Source organism: Neovison vison, chromosome 11 (assembly GCF_020171115.1).
Source record: "Neovison vison isolate M4711 chromosome 11, ASM_NN_V1, whole genome shotgun sequence".
Classification (NCBI taxonomy): domain Eukaryota; kingdom Metazoa; phylum Chordata; class Mammalia; order Carnivora; family Mustelidae; genus Neogale; species Neogale vison.
In genome coordinates, this window is record NC_058101.1 from 15,069,918 (window position 1) to 15,086,948 (window position 17,031).

Below are 17,031 nucleotides of genomic sequence, written 5' to 3' on the forward strand. Positions count from 1 at the left end.
CAGAGGGAAGAGCACCGCGGCCTTGTCGGTCTTCGTGGCCGCAAGCATCTGGGCCATCTTGCCATGCATGACACGAGGGTTCCTGGGGACGGGAGGGAGCCAAGGCGCATTAGAATGAGCAGAGTGGCACCCCCTCCCCCCTTGTCCTGGACAGAAGTATGGGCGTATTACTGCCCCTAGGTTTGTTCCTCCTCTCTAAAATTGGTTAGTTCCCGCATGCTTACCCCGACCCGAGACACCCATCGGATCCTGCATGAAAACCCACTCCTCGGTGCAAGACCAGGGGGGCCGCCCTTCCTTCCTGGGCCGATGGGGCTTGCGACCCCCGCCCCCAACAGCCACAGCGCTTTCCGCCAAGTCACTCAGCCCTCGGGCTCCAGTCCTTCTCCACGCAGAGCAGCTCTCTTGGGAGGAGCTGGAACACAGGCCCGGAGAGGGGGGCGCGCCTGTGGCCTCCCCGAGGAGGGCAGGCCTCTGGCGGGGCTGAGAACTCCCGGGGCCAGGCTCGGCAGCAGCCGCGGACACTGCGGGGTCAGGAGGACCCGCCTCTGGGCGCTGTGCTCCCGGCCTAGCACGGAGCGCCCCGGAATCCCGGCGCGGACCCTCCGAGTTCTCTCCACCAGCGCAGCCACCAAACGTGAGTTCAAGTTCGGGCGCACACTCCACTACACGAGCCCGTGGCGTGGGCTCGGGGGCCCCGCGCGCCCACCCGCAGCCCAGAAAACGAACCCAGCGTGGGCGGAGGGGCGCAGAGTCACACCCGCGCAAGCTGACCCCCGAGCACAGCCCCCAGCCCCCCAAACGCACGTTCGGAAACACGTGACATGCCACCCAGCCCTCACCTTCCCCTGCTCAGACACGCGGAGACACTTGCCGCGGTGTCATACTGCACGCGGGCTGCTCCAGCGTCCGCCTCAGGGTCCCCCTCCCGGAGGCTCACCCCTGCCCTCATCCCTCCAGGAATAGGGCTCAGGACACCCAAACACCCCTTTACCCTTCAGGACTCCCTGCGCCTTTTCCAGAGTTCCCCAGCCTGAACGTCAGTGGGTTGTTAGCCTTGGATCTAAAATGCCGAAATGCAGGGGCGCCTGGGCGGCTCAGTGGGTTAAAATGCCGAAATGTTTGATCTGGATTAATGATGTCAATATAAGATAGTTATAGGTATAAGGCACATGTAGCTCTTGCTATGACATTTGAATATTAAAACTGAAAAATGGTTTCTAGACGACTGCCAGGCTTCGTGTAATGTAAGCCACTATTATCCTTCAGCTGTCACTCATTATGGGATTTTAATTTAATTTTAATATTATGTTGTATAGACTTTTATTGTTCTCTGCTTACTTAGTGAATCCAGCAATTATTTATAATAAGAAAACTGTAGGTTTAAAAAAACAACTCGTTGAATAACATTTCGTTAATGAATGCTCCAAGGTTTGCTGTATGTTATTCTTGGAGCTGGGAGAGAGGATCTGGATTAGGGAAGAATTCACAATACTTCAGAAATAATGTTCAAGTTAGTGAAGCGTGCTCAGATCATGATTAACTTGCCAACACCTGGCTGAAATGATGTACAATGCAAGTTCATAAAAGGGTGAGGAAGGATAAATTATAATTTGTTGGGCATTTTTCCTTTTGAACAAAATGAAGTTTTAATCTAATGAATGCCTGAAATAGGGTTTAGAAAGTAGTGTACTTCATACCTCTAAACTATGCACATCTTCTATTAGGCTGTGTGTGCGTCTGTGTTTGTCCATACTTGCATGCCTGCAAACATAGTAAAAGCTAGACGTGGGGTGAGTGAGGCAGAGAATAGAGCAGAATTATAGATGTTCCCTTTCTGTGTACATAATGCAATAAACAAAAAATATGTTAAAATTTTCTTACATGTGTATGCAAGAACATCAAATAAATAAGAGGAAAACAGATGAACTGTCAAAGGGGGAAACATTGCAGCTTTTAAGGAAAGATAGGAAGGACTCTTGGTCAGGACCTCCTCCAGCCAAACAGCACTGAGATAAGCAGGTGACCAGAATCAGTCTTAGGAATTCTTTTTTTTTTTTTTTAAGATTTTATTTATTTGACAGAGAGAGATTACAAGTAGGCAGAGAGGCAGGCAGAGAGAGAGAGAGAAGGAAGCAGGCTCCCTGCCGAGCAGAGAGCCGGATGCGGGACTCGATCCCAGGACCCTGAGATCATGACCTGAGCGGAAGGCAGCGGCTTAACCCACTGAGCCACCCAGGCGCGGGAATTCTTACCAATGCCTTCCCATCTCAAAGGTGGTTAGGATGGAAATGGGTGAGTCATGAGAAACAGACTCCTTTGGGAAATATGGAGCAAGAACATTGAGCCTACACAGTGCTGCATACTCACGGTACCAGGGAAGGCACCAGAATGAATGGCTACTGGGCACATCACTTTTCAGGCATGTGAAAGAGCCTGAAAAGTGAGCGGAATCTCATGAGACTAAATCACACCCTGATGGAATGGAATACACACACACAGAAATAGAAATATATAGAAATTAAAAATATAAGAAATATATAGAAATAATTTATATAGAGAGATATATAGGAATAAAAATATATAGAAAGATAGAAAATATAGAAATATATATTTTCTTTCTTTCTATATATTTTTATTCCTATATATTTATTTCCATATATATTTTATTTCTATATATTTCTTTCTATATTTCTGTGCCATTTCCTTCTAGAGGCAATCGAATGTGTGTGTGTGTATACATGTATATGTGTGTACACATATACACATATGTGTGTACATGTATACACGTGTGTATATACATGTATATATGTGTGTACATACATATATGCACATATATGTATATGCACATACACACACATTCAATTGCCTCTAGAAGGAAATGGTAATGAAAGGCAGGGCTATAGCATTGCCTAGCCTCAGGAATGAGGCAGGTCTCTAGAATATAATCCGCATGCCTACCTGGAATTTTCAAAAGCTGCATTCAACCCAACCAAGTTTCGGCAGCCTACGTATTTTTAGGACATATGGTTCAGATTAAGGAAAATTGGCTAGAAAATAACACTCAGCCCTAATACTATCATGCTAAGAAAGATGAATTGCTTTCATTTAATGATTCTTAAATATCATTTAATGTATATTGTATCTTAAAATTTATCTATTTATTTTCCATCCATTCATCTATCCATGCGTGTATGTATATATAGCCATCCTTCTCTGTGTATAGAGGCATAAAGACATGTCTATAACGATATTTACCAAATGGTGACAATAGATTTACCCCAGAAATATATTTGAGTTATCTATTGCTTTTTTCCTGTGGCTCTTTTGAAATTACAGAATTTAATCATTAGTAGAAGAAATAGAAGAGGGGCACCAGAGTGGCTGTATTGTTAAGCGTCTGCCTTCCACTCAGGTCATGATCCCAGGTCCTGGGACTGAGCCCCATGTAGTGTCAGGCTCCTTCCCTCTCTCCCTCTGTCTGCTACTCCCCCTCTTTGTTCTCTCTCTCTGCCAAATAAATAAATAAAATCTAAAAAAAAAAAAAAAGAAAAGAAAAGAAATAGAACAAAATAGAGAGAGACGGAGAGCTGCATCTCCTCTCTTAACACTATGGAGAAAGAGAGTTCTCGAAAATAAGTTTTAAAAAATTGCATTTCTAAATTGTTTAAAAGAGAGTAAGAGAAACTAGGATCTTTGTTTCTTTCTATCCCAGCTTTACTGAGATATAATTGAGATATAGAATATTTATTTCCAGCAGTAAACATAGTAGCAACAAAAAAAATTGTAAGAATTTAAAGAGGGGATAGAGAAATAGACTTTGCTAAACTGGTTTCAATATCTGTAATCTTTGCATTTGTTATTCACTGTTTAGTCTCTCTCTCTTTTTTTAAATTTCATTTTTCTCCTCTGTTGAGCTTCGTTTCTGATACCAATGCAGAAATGAAGAATTTGTGTTGAGATGGATACGTTGGTTGTCCCCCTGCTGGTTTGTAAGATTCTGTGTATGCATTTTTGTACGTATGTGTGCGTGGGTGAGTGTGTGAGCACGTGTGCATGTTGTGAAGAGAGAGCACGGACAGAGAAGATTGAAACGAATTAAAAACATTGTCTCAAGGGGTTTTGAAAACAACAGAGATTTACATTTATAAATCACTATTTTTCAATACAATTACAGACCACAGGAAGAAAACTACCCATGACTTATGAATTAATGCTTGATTTACTTAGGGTTTTTTTGGTTTTATTTTTATCTGTCATTTTGCACTTTCATCCATAGACCTAACAGCTGACAATAATGCTAATGTTATTTGACTTTGTAAGATCTTATTATTCCTATCTTTTTGCTATGACAAATTGTGTAGAAATTTATTTGCAGCACAATTTCCAAATTTCCTTTTGTCTTTGAAACTCAGCTCTAAATCAAAGTAAAGTTGGCTAGTATTCCAGAACAGCCAATATTTCCATTTCAGTGGATATGGCTCTGCAAAACGCCTGCAGCCCATCCAGAAAACAAACATCCAGAATCTTTAGTTCTTTCTGTAATGACCTTTAAATAGAGGATGCTGACTTCAGTGTTCTGTGTCAGCCTATATACTCAAAGTTAAATCATTATATCTAAACCAAAGTGCAAATTCTCATCATATGTTATCACTGTATACTGGGAGAAATCACTATTTATATTTTAATGTTTAGAAAACAGTTTTCCTGGGACGCCTGGGTGGCGCAGTTGGTTGGACGACTGCCTTCGACTCAGGGCGTGATCCTGGAGTCCCGGGATCGAGTCCCACATCAGGCTCCCAGCTCCATGGGGAGTCTGCTTCGCTCTCTGACCTTCTCCTCGCTTGTGCTCTCTCTCACTGTCTCTCTCTCTCAAATAAATAAATAAAATCTTTAAAAAAAAAAAAAAAAAAAAAAAAAAAAAAAAAGAAAACAGTTTTCCTAAAATTTCCTAATTGTCCATTTAAGGACATTACTAAATGAAGTAAAGTTGAAATACAACAGAATAGGCTTAAGTGTATTTTTTGTGCTTTTAAATTCTTAAAAAAAAAAAAAAAGTGATCCAAGGTATTATTGAAAGCTTCAACTGTGCAACATCTATTTAACTGTTTATTATCATGTGGGCTGACTTTATACCTTCATATATTCCATTAAGTGTGCATATCAAGATATTAATCCACGCTGCTTTGGTAAATCCAAATTCTATGCCTTCTGAAGAAAAGCAGTGACATTTCCTGGGGTCTTAAATGCTGGTTATAGTCAGATTTTTCTTGAAATCTGTAGTGAGAAAAAATACAATTAATTGTTAGTTGTCACTTTTGATGAATCCAACCATCGAGGAATTTTCAATAAGTAGTAAAAATTGCCAGAAATGGTTTTGTAAAATTCTTCTGATGATTTACATTCCCTGAAACAATGTACTGTAAGTCATCAGGTTGCTGAGACTTTGTCAGAATCACAGAATGTAATTATACCAACAAATAGAACTTTAGTTTTAGAAGGAAAACAAAGCTCATCTTCAATCACATTATAGGTATGAATTTAGGTCAAATGATTTTATATAGTTAGTGATAAAACTTTGAAGAGCTCTAAGCCTATCATATTTTTTACATTCTCAAATTTAATTTTTTTTCAAATCTTGAAATTTTAGCAACATAAATTAAACTTCTAGACCTCCGCTTTCTTTCAAAGCTTCAAACTACATATGGATCACGGAAGCACACGCATGCACACACACACACACACACACAAATGACAGAATGAAGTTAGAACTTTGAGCTAATTGCATTATTTTGTTTTTAAGAAGTAATTCTGGTTTCACACCAAAGGACAGACTAAAGAGTAAAATAAACAGACCATATAAAATGTACAGTAAATTATTTACAAATATAAGAAGTACATCAATTAATGTATGTTTTTACAACCCATGTGAATGAATCATTCATGTTGATGGTGTATTTCCAAATGCTGCTACTAAATACAAATTAAGAATAGAGGGCATATATAAACAGTGGGTTTAATATTGAAAATAAATGTGCTAGATTTGAAAAATAAAAAGAGTAGAAGGCATATCAAAGATGTTCTATTAGGAAAAAGATTCCTTATTCACCTTGGAAAATGGCATTAGGCAATCTCATTTTGCATTCCTTGCCAATTGTTTTGTGTTAGTATTCCACTCTTCATACAATTGCGAAGGGATCTGTAGAGTATTAATTATTTTGCTTTATGGTTGTAGATAGTTTATATATATTTGTGGTATAAATGCTTAATAAATTAAGAAACCTATTCTACAAACAGTAACTGCTGTACAGCTCATGGAATTAGTTGATTTTGTTTTGTGGTTAGTAAAGCCCAGGTACATTTATATACCTTACCATTGCTTTTTAACCTACATTGTATTTAGCGATGCAAAATGAATACAATTTATATTAAAATGATATGGACTTGGTAGCAACAAGTATAATTTCAGGGATGTTTCTGAAAGAATTATCATGTCTTCCCATAAAATTGAGATTATTTTATTACTATCATTTAATAAGAAATACTTATTTGTTTACATTACATTAAAATATATCTCATATTTGATGATTGTCACAGAACTGTCCTTTCCAAAATAATGTATAACACCTTCCAGAAACCATGGGCAATGTATAAGGGAGTAATGGACCTAGTTTCACAATAAATGCAATGTTCCTTATTTGAGTGTCTCTTTAGTCAGTGGTGATTTTGAGTCTTTTTTTTTTTCTTAACTACATTGATATGGCAACTGTTTGGAAATATTTTCATGCTTTATATGATGAAACTAGTAATTTAAAAAAAAGGTGATTTGTTCTTCAAGGCTGTTTAGGTTATGACTCCAAATAACTGTAGGTAAACTTTCCTTCTCCCCTGTCATAAGAATTTCTCTGATGGAACTATCTAAGAAGCACTATAATATAATAATACCATAGTCCCAGCAGTTTTAGGATTTATAGTAATTTTTTCTTCCAATATTGAACATCAGAAAAACCTTTCATAGTTTAGGAATATCAGGGGACATTGGCAGAGCTTTCAAGGAAAATGGCAACATTTCTCTTAATTTGCACTTATTTGTGAAAATGAGCATGGTATAAAATTAGAATAAAACTGCTTTTATGATGTAAACGAGGAAGACCTGTCAGACATTCCATACTAATAATAGTATGGAAAAAATAGAAAAGTGAGTTATTTTATTTCTCATGAACTAGAACATAAATGAAAGGGAGTATGAAAAACAGGCGTACTCCATAACTGAGAGAAGGGAAGGAAGTAGAGTGAATGGACGGTCACGGTTGAGTGAGGCTGCCCCGTGGCTGGAAAATCCTGCCAGGAAGAGGCACAGATGTCACTGGGGTAGAAAACCTGTGTGCACGGCCATGCCAGACGGAGGAAAGATCCTCTTTTTGCAAAAAGGTGAACCTTTACTGTGACTACCTGAAATCTGCCATCCTCCAAACTCTATTTTAGCCACTCTGCAAGCACAGTGTTGGGGTAAGCGCTGGGGACATACTTTAGCTCAAGAGCCAAGTTTGCCATTGGAACAATGGTAGGAAGAGACATCAATGATTCATGTATTTTATAACGTTGACATAAATTAGTTCATTTCCAAACATTATTTCGATTCCATTTTTTTTCCTTTTTTCTTTTAATCTTTACCTCCTTGCCATATTTTGTAGGGTACTTTTTTATTTTTATTTTTTCCTTTCAGAACCTTTTAGAATTTTTCTTTCTGTGCAGCGATTTCTTACGCCCACTAATGTGTATTGAGCCGTGTGTGGATATCTTAGTTAATATTTATTTTACCTGGCTCTCAGGAGGGACTACCATTTGAGAATTTAGATCTTGGAATGAGTGGCAGCAATTTTTTTTTTAAAGATTTTATTTATTTATTTGACAGAGAGAAATCACAAGTAGATGGAGAGGCAGGCAGAGAGAGAGAGAGAGGGAAGCAGGCTCCCTGCTGAGCAGAGAGCCCGATGCGGGACTCGATCCCAGGACCCTGAGATCATGACCTGAGCCGAAGGCAGCGGCTTAACCCACTGAGCCACCCAGGGGCCCGAGTGGCAGCAATTTTTAATTTGAATCTTGCTTCTTCTCCATTCCCCCATTCTTTTTTTTTTTTTTTTTCCTCCTTCTGGAAACCTTCTTCCATTTTTCTGAATTTCCCATTCTATTCCTTTTGCCTCTTAACTGCTGGTTCACCTTCCTTTTTGTCTGTCTGTGCTGGGCTGCCAGTTTCTTTCTGCTCCATTTTCCACTGCTGCAATCTTCTACTCCACATGAACTTAGAAGGATCTAAAAGAACGGCTGAAAATATTTATTTCAATAGCAAATTATTTCTATTTCAACAACTTTTTACAAAGATATTGTTAAAAATGTATACACTGCCCTCAAGAATAAGGTTCTGTCTCTTGATTCTCCTCCAACTCCCACATATAATATACTGAAATAACTACATGCTCATGATAAAGCAGTTATGTGCACACACAATACACTTACTGCAAGGAATCTGAACGTATGAGCTACTTTAAGAAGATAAATTATATTTATGTAACAGTTCCAGAGTTTAGGTCATGATATCTTTAAAGTTGAGAAGTTACCATTATGGATAAGGGGTCATCCTCTTTTCTGGCCTGTTGGTTAAGCTATGTAAGAAAGCAGCAGATTATTATTTTTTCTTTGAGAGAGAGAAGGAGAGTTGGAAGGGAGTGGGGAGGGGCAGCGGGAGGGAGAGAGAGAGACTGACTCTCAAGCAGGCACCATACTCAGTGCAGAACCGGACACAGAACTCAGTTTCATGACCCCGATCATGACCTGAGCCAAAATCAAGAGTCAAATGCTGAACTGACTGAGCGACCCAGGTGTCCCCAGAGCAGCAGATTCTTAAGGAAATCAATTCCTTTTGACCACTTGTCCATAAACAGTGAATGCTTTGATTTTCTTTCTCCCTGTCCTTTCTTTCTCTCTACTTTCCTTTTTTGCAGCATCTTATATAAAGTAAACGAAAAACGAGAATTGACATAAGGCAGAAAAAGTAGAATTTGTGTGTGCATGCCTGTGTATGTATGTATTTAGGGAAAATAAAATTTGAATATAGTCAGATGATGATAAGGGTGAACCAGATGTCCAAAGGTTTTATTTGATTAGGTCACCACGTTTGTCTGATGCGATGGATTGATGTTATTTGTTTTCTTTAATTTTTTTAAGGATTTTATTTATTTATTTGACAGACAGAGATCACAAGTAGGCAGAGAGGCAGGCAGAGAGAGAGGAGGAAGCAGGATCCCTGCTGAGCAGAGATCCCAATGTGGGGTTCAATCCCAGACCCTGGGATCACGACCTGAGCCGAAGGCAGAGGCTTAACCCACTGAGCCACCCAGAGGCCCTTGTTTTCTTTACTTTTTAATGAGATAAATGGACAGCTTTTAAAAACAGAATCAAAATGTAAAAATCTGTATCCCTTGAAAAACTGGAATTCTTGAAACCTGGCCATCTTGGGCCCATTATTCTATTAAGCAAAAATGTGAGCACAGCAAATAAGTCTCACATTTAGACGAGTGTCATTATTTTTAGTTCTCATCACAGGGTCTGTTTCATTTATTCACATTGTTTTCCTGTCACCTGTGACATTGGGGTCTGCAGCTCCTCTCAGGAATTCCATGAGGTGGATTCCAGGCTCTCTGTTCTCTCTCTTAACTTTCTCCCTAGATCTTTCCATCTATTCCCATGATTTTTCATTTCTATCCAAATTGAAACAACCATCTTCACCCACCTGACATGTTCATTAAGATAGGCTAATTTATCAAACAACACCCAAAGCTCCGTGGCTTGACACAGCAAAGATTTATTTCTCGCTAATGTCAAATAGGTTCTGGATACAGATAACTCCGCCAGACAACAGATGTATGCCAGAAACTACTGCCTTAGTATGTCGGGGACCGCCTCCGACCGGGAAAGTCCCCGCCATTACAAGATGGCGCTTGGCTCACTGCCAGCAAAATACGCTGCAAGTGAACACCGAACTTTCTGGTGAAGCCCACCTAAAGGAGGACATAGTCATTGGCTGTTTCAAATTTAATCAGCATAGTAACAGGAGTCTCATTGGCTCTCCCCATTGCTTGGCCCCTTATTGGTCACCTTGCTCACTGATTGGTCATGTAAACATATATAAGTGTGTTAGACTTGAGGAAATAAGGAGGGAGATGATACATCTGAACCGGGGCTTCTTGTCGTCCTTGCAGGTCGAGGGTGACATTAGTATGTTTCTGTCCTGTGCCTCCATCTTATCTTTTGGGGCAGTTGATTTTTAGGTATTGACTTGACTAGGTTAAGGGATACCCAGGTAGCTGGTAAACCATGCCCGAGTGTGTCTGTGAAGGTGCTTCTAAAAGACAGCGGCGTTTGAATTGGTAGACTGGCTAGAGTGGATCTCCTTTACCAGTGTGGGTGGGCCTTCCTCAGTCCTTTGAGGAGGGGCCTGAGTAGAACAAAAAGGCAGAAAAAGGACACGTTTGCTCTCCACTTGAGTTAGGACACTCTTAACCTGTCCTTCTCCTTCTGCCCTTCAGAGTTCCTGGTTTTCAGGTCTTCTAGACTCAAGCAGGAACTGACCTCATTGGCTCCCTTGGTTCTCACATCTTCTTGGCTGGAGTACAATTACAGAACCTCAGTTTTCCTGGTTCTCCAGCTTGCTTGGTAGATGATGGGATTTTTTTCAACCTCCACAATTACGTGACCAAATCCCTCATAATAAATATATATTTCTATATATCCTCTATCCTTTTGTAGAATCCTGATTAATATACTAAACTTCCTTAATTCCCTATTTAAAACAAAACAAAACAAAACAAAACAAAAAAACAACTTACTAGGATTTCAAACCAGAAATTAAATGTATCTGCCCTGGAAGGGGCATATGTACCTCCACGTTGTCCAGAAACAGTCAATGCAAGTGTCCAAGAGTTAGTCTTTAGTATATGGGCACAGAAGAGGGGAGACAGATATTTGTAGGGGAAAAATGATGCTACACATCTGGAAAACGGTAGCACATTCTTCCTGGTCCCCTTTTATACTCCCTTCCCCCCATTTACAATCTAGTCTCTTCACAGGAACCAGAATGATACTGCAAAAACAAAGTTTTATTAATCCCATCTTAAACATTCTTCAGTGGTTTCTCATTGCTCTTTGAATAAATTTCAGTACTTAAAAAATGAGTTATAAACCCTGCATTATTGGTTTTATTTTATAACACTTTTCCCATTGAACACTATTTCCCGGCTACTCCGGACCTGCTTTAGTTTCTGACACACTGCAAGTTCATTCCTACCCGAGAACTGCTGCTGTTTTTCATTGGTAAATTTTTTAACTAATACTACCCTTTTTTAAAATTTAAAACTTAATTAGTTAAAATACAGTGCAATATTGGTTTCTGGAGTAGAAGTCCATGATTCATCACTTACATACAACATCCAGTGCCCATCACAACAAGTGCCTTCTTTAATACCCGTCACCCAGCCAGCCCATCACCCACCTACCTCCCTTCATCAACGCTGAGTTTATTCTCTATCATTAAGAGCCTCTTATGACTTGTTTCCCTCTCATTTTTTCCTCCTCCTTTTCTTTTTCAATTTAATGAGCTAAGCACAAACTTTCTGCTCTGATATGTTTTTATACCTATTAAAATAAATTAGAAAATAAATGCTTAAAACAATATTCTTACAAAGCTTACTTCTTTGGTGATGACCGGAGTCATATATTGGGATTCTTAGTGATCACTTGGAAATGCCCTAAGTCAATTACTAACCTATTTATTAGAGTGGATTTTCCAGCAGATGGCTAAACCAGTCCTTCTTTTTTTTTTTTTCCCAGTGTCTGGGCATACATTGATACTGTGAAGAAATATCTGGAATATATAAGTATTTTACTAAGTAAATAATTACTTTAGTGAATTTTCATCCAAGATACTTTTACAAACGGGAAAACTATCTTTAAATGTATCTTTGCAAAAAAAAAAAAAAAAAAGGACCTTTGCAAGATGGGCAGTGGTGGCTCAGTGGGTTAAGCATCTGCCTTCAGCTCAGGTCATGATCTCAGGGTCCTAGGATCAAACCCCATGTCAGACTTTCCTCTAAGTGGGAGCCTACTTTTCGCTCTCCCTGCTCCCCCTGCTTGTATTCTTTCTATCTCTGTCAAATAGATAAATAAAATATTTAAAAAAGAAGAATATTTTTGTAAGAAGCATTCAAGTATCCATTATAAAATAGGTCTTTCTACTTACTCAACCAGACCTTCCTACAGAAACAATTGATAAGAATAATATTTAGTAATCAAAACTCTTTAACACTTGCAATGACCCAGGTATTTTGCTAAGGGCGATACATTCATCATCTCCTAGAATCTTAATATCTCATGTTATCAATAAGTAATTTCAGACATATTAGCAAAAATTCCAACACCTGTAAATAGCCTAGCATCAGAAATCTTGAAAGGGCAGTACTGAGTCCAGTAAAGTTTCAGAGACTGAAATGTATGTTCTATTATTTTTCCTGTTTGTATAGGTAAGCACTGAAGTATAGATAAGGTTTAAAACAAAACAAAACATGGGTGGCTTGGTGGCTCAGTGGGTTAAGTGACTACCTTTGACTCAGGTCACGATCCTCGAATCCAGGGATCCAGACCCGCATCGGGCTCCCAGCTCCATGGGGAGTCTGCTTCTCCCTCTGACCTTCTCCCCTCTCATGCTCTCTCTCTCTCAAATAAATAAACAAAATCTTTAAAAAAGGAAAGAAAACAAAACAAAACAAAAAAACAAACTTCCCAAAGTTTGCTGTATTTAGAATATGTTCAAATTAGACTATATTCTAAATCTATCAAACAGCAGAACATCAGACTCAAAACTTCTACATTTCCCAGGACTAATTCCAAGAATTAGTCTTGAAGATAAGATATATTTAATTGGCTCTTGTCCCACATATCATGGCTCTAGTTCCAAGAAGACTTTGCTGCTAATTCATCCAGTTACCTAGTCCTAATAACTGAATTTGTGCATTGTGGATTCCATTTGAGCTATACTTCTTATACTTTAATTCAACTTGTTTCAGCACACTGTTTGTTTTAGTTGATCTCAATTAAGCCTAAATTGTCCTCATTAAATAAATGTGCATATGAATAAAATTTGTATTATTTAAAATAGCATAGAAAATGTGAGTTGTTTTAGATTTATAGCAACAACAAAAACTTTCTTTTGAACAATGAACTAGGTGAGGATGAATATTGTTTCTGGCAGTTTCCATATCATAAATAGAGCATTTGCCCTTCCATCATTAGTTTTAATGCATATAAAGTCATATGTAAATGGTGAAATTGATATTAAGTCACAGAAAGTAATCATCAGAGCTGGGGGGGGGGAATATATTTTAAGAAAAATCAGATTAGGGGCGCCTGGGTGGCTCAGTGGGTTAAAGCCTCTGCCTTCGGCTCAGGTCCTGGGATCGAGCCCTGTGTCCAGCTCTCTGCTCAGCCGGGAACCTGCTTCCCTTCCTCTCTCTTTGCCTGCCTCTCTGCCTACTTGTGATCTCTCTGTCAAATAAATAAATAAAATCTTTAAAGATAAAAAAAAAGAATATTAGATTAGTTCATTTCAAATATATCAAATATGTCAAGTATTAACTTCAAATATTAATTTGAAGATGTGTCAAGTGATTCAAATGTTCCATGGCTAGGAAAAAACAATATACCATAAAGTTGTAGGAAACTAAGAAAATATAAAATCCTGTTTCCTATAATACCAAAATCGTTGTACCTTGAGACAAACAGAGAATCACTACTTAATTATAATTGAATAAAGATTTTAACAAGAGGTCAGAATGTATGACTGGAGTGATCCAATGGAATCAAACAATTATACCAAAGCTCACCTAGCTCCTGGTGTTCACCTTGGGAGAAGATATGACCAGTTAAAAAAAAAGAATCCTCAGATAATAAAGGAGAAGTAATAAGGAATTTTAGATAAAATATCATCAATTCCAACAGATGCTAATAACCCAGGATTAAGACATCTTGAAAGGGGTAGTAAGGTATAAGTGAAGACTTCAATACTATGGAGAATACTCACAAAAAAAAGATACCGTGGTTCAGGTTGAGGACAGTAGTTCATGAGAAAAAAAAAATTAATAAATATAAAAATTGATAAGAATCAAAGCCCATAGAGATACTTCACTCCCTGATTCATAATATCAGAATAATACAGAGGACTGGACCAACAACAAAACAATTTGGGGAGCCTAAAGTTTGTGTATTGTGTGGCTGTAGCTAGATATCTTGAGTCTGTAGGAGATGAAACGGCCCCAGCTACGGTGAGAGTTATAAACTGAAAGTTTGGTCTAGGTAAAGCTTATTCTAGTATATCTTGTAGAGAAGGTGATAAAAGTATTTATTTAAAATAATGAAAAAAAGACTATAATTTCTTGAGTACTATGTCTCATGCTTCATTATTCAAATTGTTTAAAAAATCTTTGATCCTCAAGATACTATCTGAAAAGGGAGAGTAGACACAAAACTTCTTACATGGAAAATGTTTTTCAATGAAATAGACTCTCATCCAAGTCATTTTATATATATGACGAAGTTTTAGAATATAGGTGAGGCTCAGTAGGGGGTTCAGTAGGGTGGAGTCCGGAGCGGATGACCAAGAAAGAATTCTTGAGACATCTTTGGTGCAAAATGGTGGCTTACTAAAGTATGGGGGGAGGGTTGGGAGGGGTGGAGAATAGGACCCAGGGCAGAAAGAGCTGCTTCCCCTGGGGTTGTGAGGGGTGGCAGGTTATGGGTTGGGGGAGGTAAGGAAAAAGGGCTGTTTCAAAAGAACTTTCATATGGTAAAGAAGACCTATGAGATACCAGATACCAGATACCAGAGGTCTTGCCATTGTCAAGGTTTTTCCCTCCAACAAGGTATTAAGATTAAGATAGTTGGGAGATTCTTAAAGAATGTCACACCTGTCCCACCCCAGGAGAGGAGGTGGGTGAAGGTTGCACGGTGTCAGCTTTTGCTTTGTCCTCAGCTAGTCTTATGTTCCCTCATCATACACACAGAGTTGATGATGGCAGGGTCCTTACCGTCAAGGAATTCATAGTCCAGTGGAGAAAACAGTCTAATAGAGAATAATTCTAAGGCTCAGAGAATTGTTTTATGAATTTAAAATTTATAGATAGAAATGCGGCTGTGTTTCATATTATTAATTTAAATGCTCTGTATACCCAGGATTAATAAATGACAGCTCACAAAATAAACCCAGCCCTCTGTCTGTTTTTATAAATAAAGTTTTATCATTACACAGTTATGCTCAATTATTTACATTCTGTCTCTGACCGTCCTTATGTTTTGGTGACAAAGTATAGTAGTTGTAACAGAGACCAAATGGCCTACAAAGCCTAAAATATTTACTATTTTGCCCTTTACAGAATAAGTTTGCCAACCCATACTGTAGATTAAAACTACACATAATAATTAAAATGTAAAACATGAATATTTAATACTCTTTTCACTATTTTTCAAGAAGGACTTTCATTACCAGCAGGAAATAGGAAAATGGATCTTAGGGAATTTTACAAGAAATCAGGGTGATTATATTTAGTTTTTATTTTTGAATCTACATAAGCACACATAAGTTTTGGGTTTTGTTTTTTTTTTTTTTTGACGTGTAAATTATTTGTAATATAATACAGAAAACTTAGTTTTCTACAAGTAGAATGAAAAAAAAATTATTAGTTCCATATATTGTTCCTCTGTTAAAAGTAGTTATTTTTAGGGTGCCTGGGTGGCTCAGTGGGTTAAGCTGCTGTCTCCGGCTCAGGTCATGATCTCAGGGTCCTGGGATCGAGTGCCGCATCAGGCTCTCTGCTCAGCGGTGAGCCTGCTTCCCTCTCTCTCTGCCTGCCTCTCTGTCTACTTGTGATCTCTCTCTGTCAAATAAATAAATAAAATCTTAAAAAAAAATGCTTTAAAAAAAAGTAGTTATTTTTACGTAACAATTTATAACAACTTTTTTTGTTAATTTGATGTATTTCTACAAAGACTGTCTTTATATCTTACAGTTAAATAGAACAATTGGGAGCAAATATATAAATTCACCATTTTCAACAAGGTGGTGGTACATATTTTGGACCTTTTTGCCTTTCCGGCTATGCTGAGTTACCCACAATAACTTTTCTGGAAAGAGGAAAGAAAAGTGTCCAAGACAAAGCACAAACAAGCAACTGAGCTTCTGTTTTTTATTTGGAGCTGTTTCACCTGACAAGGCTTTTTCCATCTCTCCCTCCCTACTCTAATGACAAAAGTACAAACTCCTCTCTAATTAGCGTATTTGTTTTGCATTCCCCTAGGCAGTCTCTATATCTTCTGCTTGTGTTGACATCAAACTATCTAACTTTAATCGCCTACATATGAAAACTCCTTCTTTCTTCTCCTTTGAATTTCAAAATCAAGTTGTGGGAATAACCAGTTTATTTTATGTACCACAGTAGGTACCAAGCCTTTGCAATATCCCTTTTTTCACATAACTTCAAAGGTGATTAACCTAGTAAATGTTGCTTATTTTGTTATAGCTTGAAGACTCATTTTTAAATAGTTATCATAATGCCGCTTTAATATGGTTTAATATGATGTGTGAACATTTATTTATTTTTTTCTTTGTGGGCTGATTAGCATAAAGGAGATAGGAGATTTATCTTAGAGATGGTTCTTTATGGACTATATTTTATTCATGTGAACTAACGCTCTTAAATTGTGTGTCTTACTCAAGGGTCAGTATGAAAGACTTCATGTAAAATTACAAAAGCTCTTTTAGGATCCTTGAGATTGATTGAATCATAAATATACAGGAAATTCAGTTCATAAAACATCACTGGACTGTTAAGATAAATCTATAAGGATTCAAATGCTAACCATACCTGTGCTAACTAAATCTGTTCATGATAACCAATTGCAATTCTAGTTCACATTTGAGATAATTCA

The 17,031-nt window shown here is 38.1% G+C and overlaps 1 long non-coding RNA gene across 1 annotated transcript in view; it reads left to right on the top strand.

The window, feature by feature from the left end:
• The first annotated feature begins 605 nt into the window (after positions 1-605).
• Positions 606-17,031, top strand: part of LOC122889224 — a 60,859-nt gene continuing 44,433 nt past the window's right edge. Inside the window, exon 1 of the long non-coding RNA XR_006380855.1 lies at positions 606-637. This is a non-coding gene — a long non-coding RNA (uncharacterized LOC122889224). The remainder of the gene's footprint in view (positions 638-17,031) is intronic.